Genomic DNA, 11,096 nt, shown 5'->3' on the forward strand with positions numbered 1-11,096 from the left:
TTCATCAACCAGCAAGTGAATGTTAAGCCCTAAAGCCTTAACTAGCTTAAAACTCTCCATCAGTTAGGAGCCTGAAAGATGTCTGAATGTCTTGTTTATTCATGGAGAGTTTGTTTTGTAGTGAGATGGAGAAGAGCATCCATCAGGCTAGACAGTGGTGTGAAAATCCATCCTCGGTTCTGGCTGCAGAGGAGACACCATGGCAGTTGCTGCTACATTGGGGATTTCTGGCTCTTTCCTCTTTGCCTTAAATTCGGGTGTCTTTTATGAGTAATTAAAAGCAGCAAAAACTAACGCTATCAGGCCCAGCATTTTAAAACCAGAAAAAGAGATGAAAAAGAGAGGGTTGACCCTACTCAGTTTCAAGACTGTATTATTCAAGGCTTAACTGAAACTGGTACTGATTTGGAAGCAGTAGCTAAGTTTCTTGATGCTTTTCTGGAACAAAACTTGATTACCGTCGATGTGCAGAAACACTCATTGACATTCTGGTGGCTGATGGAATGCTGGCCCCAGGTGGTTCACTGGCAGATGACATGATGCATACAGATGTCTGAGTGTTTGCAGCCCAAGAAGACCTAGAGACCATGCAAGCATTTGCTCAGGTTTTTAACAAGTTAATCAGGCACTACAAATACCTGGAGAAAGGTTGTGAAGATGAAGTAAAAAAGCTGCTGCTGTTCTGAAAGGGTTTTTGAGTCAGAGAGGAACAAGCTGGCTATGTTGACTGGTGTTCTTCTGGCTAATTACATCCATTCTTAATAGCCTTTATAATGAGAATTTGGTTAAAGAAGGGGTTTCAGCAGCTTTTGCTGTAAAGCTCTTTAAATCATCAATAAATGAAAAAGATATCAATGCAGTAGCTTCAAGTCTTTGGAAAGTCAGCATGGATAATAGCCTGATGGAACTTCTTCCCGCCAATAAGCAAAGCGTTAAACACTTCACAAAGTATTTAACTGAGGCAGGCTTGAAAGAGCTTTCGGAATATGTTCGGAATTAGCAATCCATCAGAGCTTGTAAGGAGCTCCAGAAAGAACTTCAAGAACAGATGTCCCGTGGTAATCCATTTAAGGATATAATTTTATATGTCAAGGAGGAGATGAAAAAAAAACAACATCCCAGAACCAGTTGTCATCAAAACAGTCTGGTCAAATGTAATGAGGTCTGTGGAATGCAACAAAAAAGAGGAGCTTGTAGCACAGCAAACTGTCAAGCATTTGAAGCGATACAGCACTCTACTTGCTGCCTTTACTACTCAAGGTCAGTCTGAGCTGACTCTGTAACTGAAGATTCAGGAGTATTGCTATGACAACATTCATTTCATGAAAGCCTTCCAGAAAATAGTGGTGCTTTTTTATAAAGCTGTAATCTTGAGCGAAGAGCCCATTTTGAAGTGGTATAAAGGTACACATGTTGCAAAGGGGAAGAGTGTTTTCCTTGAGCAAATGAGAAAGTTTGGAGAGTGGTTCAAAAATCCTGAAGAAGGATCTGAATCTGAAGCTGAAGAACATGACTGAAATTTGAAACTACACCCTCTGTAAAACAAACAGAAGCTGTAGATAAAATGTCATGTCTCATGTGTCCTGGTTCTTACATCTTCCTACCTCCCTGTATCAAGCATGACATAAGGGCTTTCATGGCAAATTTTATTTTAACTGTTTCTATGGTTGCTGGAAATGTTGGGTTTAGTTTCTAAAACCATGTTTTAAGTAGCTACAGGAGCTATAGATTTGAATCTAATGTTGCATTAGTCTTATCAGTTATCTTCTACCTCCTGTATTTTCTACTGTAGTAATATAATTTAAGGCCTTCCACAATGAACAGTTCATTTTATTCCCTGGGTTTTCTATAAACAGTTTTCAAGATATGATTTGGTTAAAAAATGATTTATTATAAAACTTCTGTTTGCAAATTAAACTGTGAAAGTATCCAAAGTCTCAAAAGGCAATGATTTGTGTGATAATATGCCTTGCCCAGAGCCCTACTCATCAATGAAAAACCCATATGTAATAACTGAACTTATTTAACATGAATCTTGAGTATGTGGACCATTGCTTGCAGTTAACTTTTTTCTTTTTGCATTTTTAACTCCAGATGTCCTAAAGCTCAATTGTTTGCTCTCTGGGTTTTATCCTTAGAGAAGCCATGGAGAACAGACTTGAAATGTTTCGGAAATCAAAATGTGGCAGAGGTAGTGGGAAGAAGAAAGATGAGCTTTTTCCCCTTGAGAAACTTCTGCATTTAGTTTGTATCTTTCCAGGCAAAACAAATGGCTATTTTTTTATACAACCATTTTCAAATGAACCTTAGAAAAGTCTTTTCGTTTAAGGTATTTTATGCACAGAATACACTTAGATTGATAGGAAAGAATTCGTAAAGGAGTTTGAGTAAAGAAAATGACTGATATACTAAACCCAGTAATAACCGTTGAAAATGTAAAGGTCAGCATGTTCTAATTCGGAATCTAGATATAGCTTAGATTTCCTATTGGCTTAGCGCATTTGCTATGACAAATGAAGTGCAATGACAATTATATATTCCTACTTGGTCATACTGGACTGGCTTCATTCTCTTAACATATTCAGTAATGACTCAATCCTCTGGCAATTAACATACCCTAGTTGCCATTTTTAATTGCCATGAGCCAAATATTTCTTGTATACAATTGATCCGTTCATTTTAATGACTGCCTGTTCATTTTCATCTTCTCTTGCTGCTACCCATCTATGTATGTAGTCATCAAGGGGGAAAATGTAGCCACATATTTTATGGAAAGACTTTGTGTTAAAAGTGAACATTTTGAAAGTTTTTAACTGGTGAAAGAAACTAGCCTGGAATAATGCCACCAGAGTGGAAATCGCCCCTTTTGAAGGTGCCATTCTTATGAGCCAAAAGTTTGTTGTTTAAAAGTTCATTTTGAGGGAATAACATGTAATATTGTTTGAAATTTGAAAGAAAGGTATAGTAGCCTTAAAAAGAACATTATAACTGAGTATTGTGAATGGGGTGAATTTGTTAAATGAATAACTTTGATAAAGTTTTCATGCACTGGCAAAATGTATTCACTAGATTTCTACATAGTGATCTGCTTTTACTTCATAATTTGCAGTTCTCAAAAGACTTTTAAAAAAATAAAGTCCATACTTACACTTAAAAAAAAAAGAAAGAAAATCCATCCTCCACCTCGTCCTCTCAGTGAGCAATGGCTACCCATTTCCTGAAGCTTGAAGTCCAGGTTTATGCTGGGATTCAAAGCTCTGCCCAATCAAATCTGCTCAGACATCTACTGTTATCTCCTTTGTTCCCCTTCATGCCTTTGAACTCCAGTAATCTGAGCCATTATTTGGTCTGTGTATAAGCAATGTATTTTCTTCTTTCCTTTGTGATTCATTCACTATGTATCTAGATACTAGGAATGAAGTAGTGAACAAAGCTAAGTTCCTGTTTTCATAGAGTTTACATTCTGGTGAGAGAGACAGACAATAAACATTATTCAATCATCTTTATTTTTGTGTATGTCTAATAGATCACCCTTGTGAACATTTTGTAACCATCTTTCTAAATACTTCTCTATGTATGCATTGCCTCCACACACACAAACATGCAGGCATGCATGCACACACATACACTTTTATATAAATAGAATAAAATTGTACACTTGCTTGTTTTCAACTCAAGAAATTATTTTAAAAATCTTTCCATGCTACTAAGTATTAATATAGATCAATCTTCTTAATGTATGCATAGTTTTCTCTTAAATGTGTAGGCTATAATTTACTTAACCGTCTCTGATAAACCTTCATGTTATTTTCTTTCCTTCTCTATTTTTCAACCTGAAATTCTCTTTCATTCATCAACAGATATTCATACAACTTGAACCCTCATTTGCTTCAGCTATTTGCTCAAATATAAGAAAAACCCTTGCTAAAACCCTATGACATTGCTCTAGGCAATGATTTTTTAGATTTGATGCCAAATGCTCAGACAACAACAACAACAAAAGATAAATATGATTACATCAAATGAAAAGTCTTCTGCACAGCAAAGAAACAATTATCAGAGTGAAAAGACAACTTATGGAATGGTAGAAAATATTTGCAAGCCATATGTATTAGTCCATTCTCACACTGCTATGAAGAAGTACTCAAGACTGGGTAATTTATAAAGGAAAGAGGTTTAATTGACTCACAGGTTTGCAGGGCTGGGGATGCCTCAGGAAACTTACGGTCATGACAGAAGGGGAAGCAAACATGTCCTTCACATAGTAGCAGGAAGGAGAAGTGCCAAGCAAAAGGGGAAAAGTTCTTTATAAAACCATCAGATCTCGTGAGAACTCACTATCATGAGAACAGCATGGGAGTAACTGCCCCTATGATTTAATTAACTCCCATCGAGTCCCTCCCACAACATGTGGGGATGATAGGAACTACAATTCAAGATGAGATTAGGGTGGGGACACAGTCAAAGCATATTACCATACATCTGGAAAAGGGTTAATATCCCAAATATATAAGGAACTCAAATAACTCAATAGCAATAAAACAACCCAATTTAAAAATGGTCAAAGGACCTGAATAGACATTTCTCAAAAGAAGATATACAAGTGGTCAACAGATACATTAAAAATGCTCAACATCCCTAGTCATTAAAGAAACGCAAATTAAAACCACAATGAGATACTATCTCATACATGTCAGAATGGTTATTAACAAAAAGATGAAATTTAACAAGTGTTGGCAAGAATGTGCAGAAAAAGAAACTCTTGTACCCTGTTGGTGGAAATGTAAATTACCACTGCTACTATGCAAAACAGTATGGAGGTTTCTCAAAAACTGCAAATAGAATTATCATATGATCCACCAATCCCACTTCTGGGTATATAGCCAAAGGATTTGAAATCAGATGTTAAAGAAATATCTGCATTCCCATGTTTATTGCAGCATTATTCACAATAGCCCAGTTATGGAATCAAATTAAGTATCCATCAACAGATGAATGGATTAAAAAAATGTGTTATAAACACAGGAAGGAATATTACTCACCCTTGAAAAGGGGAAATTATGTCCTTTGTGATAACATGGATGAACCTGGAGTACATTGTGCTAAATGAAATGAGCCAGGCACAAAAAGGGAAATACTGCATTATCTCACTTACATGTGGAAGCTAAAAAATTGAATATGTAGAACTTGAGTTGGTTCTTAGAATGGTGCTTAGTTGAGTCTGGAGAGTGGGAGGAATGGGATATGTTGGTCAAAAAACACAAAGTTCAGTTAGACCCGAGGAGTAAGTGATAAGTATTTGAGGTAATTGATAGATATTTCAATGAGTTTGAGTCAGTAATTCCAGTTGGTATACATATATCATTTGGTACCCCATAAATACATACAATTATAACTTGTCACTATCCAATTTCAAAAACAGAGAAGCCTTCCGTAAGCAGCCTGTGTAATATAGTGCCTTCCTTGTCCCGTTGTCTTGTTTTAGTTTCTTTCAAAATATAGACCTGAAGGAACTGAGGGTTCAAGCCATTATGACTGTCTACTGATAAATGAAAGGACATTTCAGACTGAAAAATTTTGAAGGAAAATATGAAAGGTCACTGAGCTGATTGTGGAAGAGCTGAGACTAGATAGCCGAGCTTCTGACTTAGTCAAGGTTTTTTTCTGCCTTAAACACATTGTTTTCAAAAGGAAGAAATTTATCTCTTTAAATTAATGCTTTGCTGTCTTCCCCTTAGAATATAGATAGTACTCATCAATCTTTGATGTGCATATGGGTCACCTGGGGATTTTGTTAAATGCAGAGTCTCATTTGGAGGGTCTGGGGTGGGTGGAAGATGCTGTATTTCTAACAAGGTCCCATGTGTTATGCAATGCTGCCAGTGTATGGATCACTTTTGGAGTCACAAGAATCCAGAAGTTCCTACATGGCTAAAATTTTAGGAAGATTCCTCAACTCCAGCTGCTTTGCCTCTCTTGGGCTCTACTTTCTTTCTTCCTTCCACATTGTTGCCTGGATTGCTTCATCTCTCTCATTTTCAAGTTTGCTCTTCCTATTTAAATGATTCCCTGTGCTTCTATCTCTGAATCAGGGTTTTGCTCCCATGTGCTTGCCACAAATATGGTCATTTACAATGATATCTTTATCACCCGCCATTGGGTTTACATTAGAATTGCCTGGGGAGATTGTTAAAAACAAAAACAAAAACAAACAAACAAAAAAAACAAAAACACTGATGCTAGGGTCACCAAACCAATTAAATAAAAGTTTCTAAAGAGAGAGTCCAGGCATAAATAATTTGAACATTCCGAGTGGTTCCCATATGCAGCCAGGGTTAAGAACCTCTAAACTCTAGATAAATTGCAAATATTGCCAGTAGCTGAAGTCTCTCACCTGAGCTCCCTCCATGAACTTCTTTCAAGTTACATGCCAGTAACACAGTAAGATTCCTCAGTTTTGATTGTGATTCATATTCTGAGAATGTCATTTACTAATATTTTAGGAAAGAAATAAAATTCAAGAATAGGAAAATCTGGGTGCTACATGGTTACAAAAGGCTTACCCCACAACACTGTGAGTGTACTAAATGGCATTGAATTATACACTTTAAGTTTGTGTTACAGGAATTTAACATCAATAAAAAAGGCAAAAGAAAGAAAAAGAAAGAAAGAAAGAATAAAAGGAAGGAAGGAAGGAAGGAAGGAAGGAAGGATGGAAGGAAGGATGGAAGGAAAGAAGGATGGAAGGAAGGAAAGAAGGAAGGAAGGAAGGGAGGGAGGAAGGAAGGAAGTAAGGAAGGAAGGAAGGAAGGAAGGAAGGAAGGAAGGATGGAAGGAAGGAAGGAAAGAAGGAAGGGAGGGGGGAAGGAAGGAAGGGAGGAAGGAAGGAACGGATGAAGGAAGGAAGGAAGGTAGGAAGGAAGGAAGGAAGGAAGGAAGGAAGGAAGGAAGGAAGGAAGGAGAAAGCAAGCAAACTGACCAATACTTCATACTTTTCCTGGGAACAATTTCAAAATTCTCAATGCATGAAATGATGATTAGAATTAAGTCTGTGTAGATGATGTGTCTTAGGGCATCTGTCTGTGCCATGAGCAGAGAAGGAGTGCTCCTACCAAAGGCCATTGTCAAAACAAGTGACCCTAGCAGTCATTATGTATGATGAAAATCTGTTCTTTCTAGCTGCACGTGGTTGAACCAGGGATAGTCATATGACCCAAAAATAGGTCATTGACAGGCATATGACTTGGGCCAATTATCTCTTGAGATTTTGAACTAATATACTCAGAAACCAAGGTGTGCTGGTATTGAGCATTCTACTTTTGAAATCATGTGGAGTCAGGGCTGAAGTTAAAAAATTTAAGCTATGTACAAGCCAAGTTTTAAGGGACCAGAAGTTATGAATAAGCAAAGAAAACAAGAGAACATGAGAGAAGTCTACTTAACTAGCATGAAAGTAACTCTGGGAGAAAGGCAGATCATAACTAGAAGCCCAGTCCTGGGTTCATACAGATAACACACCAAGATCAAACAAAATCTCCCATGTTGTGGACTAATCTTGGATTATCATTCCCAGAGAGCCATGGAGAGTGGGAGTGAAGAATGGACATCTTAAGATTGTTTGCAGTTATTTCAAAGACTTCAAAGAAAAATGTCTCACTCAGAGTGATCCATCTAAACTAAGGTATGCCCAGGTCAGTTCTTTTCTTCTGACTCCTTCAGGATCATGTCTGAACTCCTCAGTGAAGTACATGTGGCCTCCCATGACCTGAAGTCCCCTGAATCAATTCTTCTACTGCATTTCCTCCTTCCTCAGCCTCCTATTTGTCATTCTCCAAATTGAATACTGGTAATTCCTCCGTGGAACATCTCCCTTCCTTTTCATTCCCTCGCTGGGCTCTTTCAGGAACTTTAATCCAAGCAGAATGGGATAAGCAACATTTATTCCATATTTGCTGAGTGTTTACTTCTTCTTTAAGACATATCTCAGGAACTGCTTCCTAAAATTCATCACCAACATCACTTCCCCAACTCCAGTGAGGGACCCTTTCTCTAGGATACAATGATACAAACACCTAGATCATTCTCATTGCATTTATCACGCAGAGGTATTTAACTGCTTAGTATGTCTGGTTTCACCACTAGAATGTAAACCCAGCGATCAGGGGTTTTCCTCCCTAACTTTCCTTTGTAGTTACAACAGTGCCTGTCACAGAGCTCCATATATATCTGTGAAATGATTGAGGAAACATAGGCCAAAGTAATCACGATATTTAAATTGTGTAACAATACTAGAAGAATCTCTCTATGGTGCAATCTTACAAAAATAGAACTGACTTGTAATGTATTTTCATGACTAGTATACCCTAAATCTCATAGAGAAAAGAATCTCTAGTTTCTTTTTTTTTTTTTTTTTTTTTGAGACGGAGTCTCGCTCTGTCGCCCAGGCTGGAGTGCTGTGGCCGGATCTCAGCTCACTGCAAGCTCCGCCTCCCGGGTTCCCGCCATTCTCCTGCCTCAGGCTCCCGAGTAGCTGGGACTACAGGCGCCCGCCACCTCGCCCGGCTAGTTTTTTGTATTTTTTAGTAGAGACGGGGTTTCACCGTGTTAGCCAGGATGGTCTCGATCTCCTGACCTCGTGATCCGCCCGTCTCGGCCTCCCAAAGTGCTGGGATTACAGGCTTGAGCCACCGCGCCCGGCCTCTAGTTTCATCTCTTAATTAAAAATTGAGATCGCTACTGATGTCATCTTTTCACAGCACTTTGATACTTTCTCTCTTAACTATTCCATAATGACCCTGAGAAGTAGAATCCTTCCTTGTAATGAAAGTAAAACCCAGCACAGCTCTGTAAGGTGATGTGACTTGCTGGCGGTTATACAGGTCAGGATAAGAATCTGAGATTAGAGCTTGGTTGTAACAAAAGATGCTCATCATCTAAGGATCAGTTTTATTGACTTCAAATGCTAAGCTGGATACTCAGGGAGAAAAATGCCTGAGTTCCACCTTACAGGGCAGAATTTGAGGAGAAAAGAGCCAGGGGCAAGTGGAGAGAGCTGATGTAACTCTGCCATGCCATCATTTTCTCCTGATTCTCTGTTACCCCTTTCCTACCCACCAGAACGGAATGAAAAGATGTTTCAATTATGCAATGATGCGTTTCAATTCAAATGTATTCAAATTCATAAATGTTTGTGGATACCCCAATCTAAAACCTTATGTTAAGTGTTGTGGGAAACAAAAAGATGAGTGGGGCATTCTTTGTAATCTAGGGCCTCAATATTTAATGAAGATGGTGGATGATTAGATGCACAAAAGAATATCATATGGCAAGCATTATTCCGATATGAATTTACTTATTCAATAAATACTTACTGAGAACCCATAATGTTCCAGGAATGTTCTAGGTACTGGGGATATGTTGGTGAAAAGGCAAAGTTTGTTTTCTTGTGGTTTTCTTTTTATTGAAGAAGATGGACCAGCAATTAAATATATAAAATAATTTAAGGTATCTGTACCTGCCATAAAAACATGATTTCTATGTATGTCAAAAAAATCACTAAAAAAATTACTTTAATACATATAGTAAAAGCATTTGACAGAAATTAATATCTATTCATGATCAAAATTCTCTGCACTCTAGGAATAAAAGGGATATTCCTTAACTCGGTAAAGGACATCTATGTCATGCTTAATGGTAAACATACAGATAATATCATAGTTAATGGTAAAAGAGTAATACTTTCCCCTCTAAGATTGGGAATGAGGTAAGGATGTCTTATCTCACCACTTTTAGTCAGTATTTTATTGGGCAATTTAGCCTGTGCAATAAGGCAAGAAAAAATATATGCAGCAGGTAGATTGGAAGAAAAGAAGTAAAACTGTTTATTCCCAGATGGCATGATCTTCTATGCAGAAAATCTCAAAGAATTTACCAGACAAAAAGATAAGAAAATTAGTAAGTGAGGTTATCAAGGTAGTAGGATACAAGGCCAATATCCAAAAATCAAATGTATTTCTCTATACCGACAATGAACAATTACATAATGAAAAAACAAAAATATAAGTTAGCATAAAAATACATTAAATACTTATGGAAAAATTTAACAAAATGTGTGAAGGATTTGTATCCAGAAAACTATGAAACAATACTGAGAAAAATGAAAGAAAATCCAGTGAAGTGGAGGGACACACCATGATCACGGGTCAGAAGAGTTAATATTGTTAAGATGTAAATTCTCCCTTAAGTGATCTATGGATTCAATGCAATCTCAGTCTAAATATCTGCAGTTTTTTTTTTTTTTGGTAGAAATTAACAAGCAGGTCGTACAATTTATATAGAGATGTAAATTTTCTAGAATATCCAAAATAAATTGAAAAAATAGAATTTTAAAACTCACGTTAACTGATTTTATGACTTATAGTAAATTGACATTAATCAAGATAACGACCTGTCGGCATAAAAATGGACATGTAGAACAATGGTACAGAATACAGAATTCAAAAATAGATCCACACATACATGAATGATTTTGAACAAAGATGCCAAGGCAATTTTGACGAATAAAGAATAATCTTTTCGGCCAGGCGCAGTGGCTCACTCCTGTAATTCCAGCACTTTGGGAGGCTGAGGCGGGTGGATCACTTGAGGTCAGGAGTTCGAGACCAGCCTGCCCTGGCCAATATGGAAAAACCCCGTCTCTACTGAAAATACAAACATTAGCCAAGTGTGGTGGTGGGTGCCTGTAATCCCAGCTACAGCTATTCGGGAGGTTGAGGCAGGAGAATTGCTTGAACTCAGGAGGCAGAGGCTGCAGTGAACTGAGAGAGTGTCACTGACTTCAGTCTGGGTGACAGAGTGAGACTACATCGCAGAAAAAAAGTAATAATAATAATTTTTTCATCAAATGGTGCTGAAATAATTGGACTTCGATATGAAAAACAAAAAACCTTGACACTTGTCTCACAACACATAGAAAAATAAAGTGATTGAATTATTTAAATACTATAGACAAAATATAGATATTTATAAATAAAATAATGTCTAGAATATGGAAATATTTACAGCTCAATAATCAGCCAAAAGTTTTCTTCAAATAT

General features: G+C 37.3%; 1 pseudogene; it reads left to right on the top strand.

Annotated features, from left to right (window-relative positions):
* Window positions 1-266: 266 nt before the first annotated feature.
* LOC112618492 lies at window positions 267-2,783 on the top strand (annotated as a pseudogene).
* Window positions 2,784-11,096: the final 8,313 nt, after the last annotated feature.

This window comes from Theropithecus gelada, chromosome 2 (genome assembly GCF_003255815.1).
Source record: "Theropithecus gelada isolate Dixy chromosome 2, Tgel_1.0, whole genome shotgun sequence".
Taxonomy (NCBI): domain Eukaryota; kingdom Metazoa; phylum Chordata; class Mammalia; order Primates; family Cercopithecidae; genus Theropithecus; species Theropithecus gelada.